The sequence below is a fragment of the Elephantulus edwardii genome, unplaced genomic scaffold (genome assembly GCF_000299155.1).
Source record: "Elephantulus edwardii isolate Elephantulus edwardi_28Jun2011 unplaced genomic scaffold, EleEdw1.0 scaffold00292, whole genome shotgun sequence".
NCBI lineage: Eukaryota > Metazoa > Chordata > Mammalia > Macroscelidea > Macroscelididae > Elephantulus > Elephantulus edwardii.
Window position 1 is genome coordinate 1,052,175 of NW_006400042.1, and position 3,529 is coordinate 1,055,703.

General features: G+C 43.1%; 1 pseudogene; it reads left to right on the top strand.

Moving 5' to 3' along the window:
• Positions 1 to 1,539, top strand: part of LOC102844179 — a 10,244-nt pseudogene extending 8,705 nt beyond the window's left edge.
• Positions 1,540 to 3,529: the final 1,990 nt, after the last annotated feature.

Here is a 3,529-nt window from a genome sequence, read left to right on the forward strand (position 1 = left end):
TGTAGCATCTGGTCCCCACTGGACCCTCATCATTTCCTTCACCTGCTCCCCCCACCGACCAAACTGTGCAGCTCTGCAACTGCATCCTGGTCCATTCTCACTCTTCTGCCCCCAACTCTCACCTCCTTGTACCCCCAATATGTTTTTCCCAATTAAAAAAAATGCAAAGATGTCAATAGAGATTAAGGTGTGCCTAATCCAGGCCATGGTCTTCACAATTACTTGCTATGCATTAGAAAGCTGGACAATGAGTAATGATGATAGATGCCTTTGAGATGTGGTGATCAAGAAGAATGTTGAATGTACCATGAACTGCCAAGAGAACAAACAGGTCTGTTCTGGAGAAGGTGAAACCAAGTTGTTCCTTGGAAGCAAGGCTTTTGAAGCTCCATCTCCATACTTTGGGCATGCTACCATGATAAACCAGTCCTTGGAGAAGGACATCAGGCTTGGAAAGGTGCAACAAGAGGAAGACGCTGGATGAGATGGATTGACACAATGACTTGGGTAATAGGGGCAAATGTGTCAGAGACAGTGAGATTAGGTCAAGACAGGACAGGGTTCAGAGCTATTACTGTGCATAGGATCGTTATGAGTCATGGTTGACTTGATGGCACATAACAACAGCAATGCTTGCTTGTTTATAGTTTGCTTTGTTGGGAAAGCATTTATTCATCAGTTTGCTCTACTAGGACACGTGTGTTGCTCTAAAGCTGGAAGCTATGCCATCAGTATTTCAAATCTTAGTAGGGTCACCTATGGTGATTAGGTTGCAGCAGAACGTCCAGAGTCAGACAAAGAAACAGGGTTGACTATTCTGAAATAACAGCCCTATGCATAACAGAGCAATGCATCTATAATTCCAAGCTTCATTATGGTGTCTATCACAAGAATCTAGTGCCTGATACTGAGGCTGTGCCGAATAAGAAGAGCCTCAGGATCGGCGCTCTCTACATCACTAAGAGCTGTCTATCTTGGGTAGATGGCTCTGGATTAGGATTATTACTGGAATATGCACCCTTAGTTTGTCTACTGTGTCAAGGAACCTAAATGCTTATCCATGAGAATATTTGTATATTATGGGGAGTGCCAAATACAGAGAAGAATCCAAAGAATCTGTTGCTGATGAAGAAGAAGCCAGTGATGATGATGAAGTTGAACCTATTGCGAAATTTAGGTTTGTGCCTAGTGATAAATCAGCATTGGAAGCAATGTTCAGTGCAATTTGTGAATGCCAGGCTTTTCATTCAGATCATGATGATGAAGATTCCGATTATTATGATGGAGAAGAGTCATGTGGAAGCACATGAACAAGAGCAAGGGGATCTCGATTCGGGCCAAGTAACACTAGAGAGAGTAAGAAGGAATGCTTTTATGAGCATTCCAGTCTATGAGAAGCCAGTATAACATGGCAGGGGTTTGGACAAAAGATTCAATAAGAGAATTTGAAGATGGTATGGAGGGTTAGGGTTAAGGTTAGGGTTAGATACTACACCTACAGTTGCTGGGCAGTTTGAAGAAGCAGATGTTGATCATTGAAAATTCCTTTAGATTCTACCCATTACAGTAGGAGAGAACTTTGTGCCTATACATTGGTGTGGATGTAGATGAAAGTCCTTATCCTTCTCCAAACTCAGCTGAATGAGTTCCTCCTTGGGATAGATTGTACTGACAGCAAGTTGTCACCAGCAGAAGAAACTAGTGATCTTTTGTTTTTCAGTGTGTGTGTGTGTGTGTGTGTGTGTGTGTGTTGTCTAATCTTAAGTTTTTGTATGCTTTTTTCACACTTGTGTTTGACTTGCAGGACTGCTCTTTCCCTCAGGAGCGAGGCCCTTGAGGCTTGGCCTAGGGTTTAAGGCAGCGGTGGCTTAAAGCCCCGAAGCCATGTCCTTCTTGGATGACTGCACCCAGGGTTTCTGTGACTTCTTGCTGCCTGAGCGTGGTGATCCACGTGCTCAAGTAATCACAAGTTTTTGGGGTCGTGTACTTTTTCGAGCTTGCATTTGATGTGCAGGTCTGCTATTCCCCCCAGGAGTGAGACCCTCGAAGCTTGGCCTAAGATTTAAGGCAGGTGGTGGCTTAAAGCCCCAATGGGCCCTCAGGCCTGGTTCAAATTGGTATTCTGTCAAGCATTCTTCTAGGTGGTATAGCACTGATCTGTACAGAGGTAACTCATGCTTGCTGTGATGCTAAACACTGTGACAGTGATATATGCCAAATGTGATAATGGTTACTCATGGTAGACAGTGTTTGGTGGAGCTTCCCAATTAAAACAAGCTTGGAAGCAGGAGTGGCATCCACTTCCAAAATGGCTTGCCTCTGGAAACTGAACAGTGCTCAGGCCTTTTGTTCATAGGGTTGCTATGAGTCGTCTACGACTTGACAGCACCTCACAAAAACAACAACCGTCAAATCAGATCTGACTGGTACAGATTGTCCCTCTTTCTTCAGCAGAGCATCTGGTGGATTTGAACCGTGCACCTCTGGGATTGCAGTGCAGCTTCTTGCCACTAGGCAGAAACTTGTGATCTTTATTAACAAAGGTGAATTATCTAAGAGGGTATCTGTAGATTACTATTGCGCCCCAAACTTTCTGTGTCTAGGTATCCTCTGAGTATGCCTAGAATATCAGCATTCCTTAAATGTGTCCATGGTGAAAATACATAGGAACTTGGAGGTGATACTGGGCTAGCTCTCTGTTAATTTTCCACAGGGGCAAGGATCTTTTACTAATTAGGGGCCAGATTAATTCAGATATCTCTGGGTAGTCTCTCCAGAAACATCCCAGCCACACTTGCCACCATTAAACAAGTCTTGGACTTATTAGTAGGTTTTGCTCCTTTCGCCATGCTTACATGCCTGCAAGATCCCAGTCCTTCGCTTCAACGATTTAGAGCCTCCCAGAAGAGCTGTGGGTGAGCATTAACATTACTGGTAAGTATATTCATTTTCTCCTGGACACAAGGGCCTATTATTCGGTCCTAAAAGCCTGCTGAGGTCCCAACTCTTCTCACTATTTCTTAGTTGTTGGACTTGACGGAAAACCTCATAAGCAGTTCCTTACTTCACCTCTGCCTTGAATGTGGACTTCCGAGCTGTAAAACAACCCAGTGCTAGATGGAATTTGGTCCAGGACTGAAGAATAATAATTGACATAGTTGAGCCTCTACATCTTGTGGTTCCTGATCTTTATACTATAATAGACAAAGTGCTAGTCAATAAGACTTTTATTTTAAGAACTACCTTCCCTCTGTAACTTGATTTGTGCCACTGTTAGAACCTCTACTTGGAATATTATTGCTTTTAATTTTTGACTCATGTACTTTTAACTTGTTAGTTAAATTTGTGTCTTCTAAGCTGTACCACTTCCATGTTACGTCTTCAAGGATATGAACATGTATGGCTAAGCACAATTGATAACAGTGCATCTAAATTCCAAAATCAGTCTCCACAATAGTCTACGTGTTTCCTATTGCCAAAGGGGCCCTTTAGAGTAGTGAGAGAAGGTCTTCACCCTGAAACCTACAGC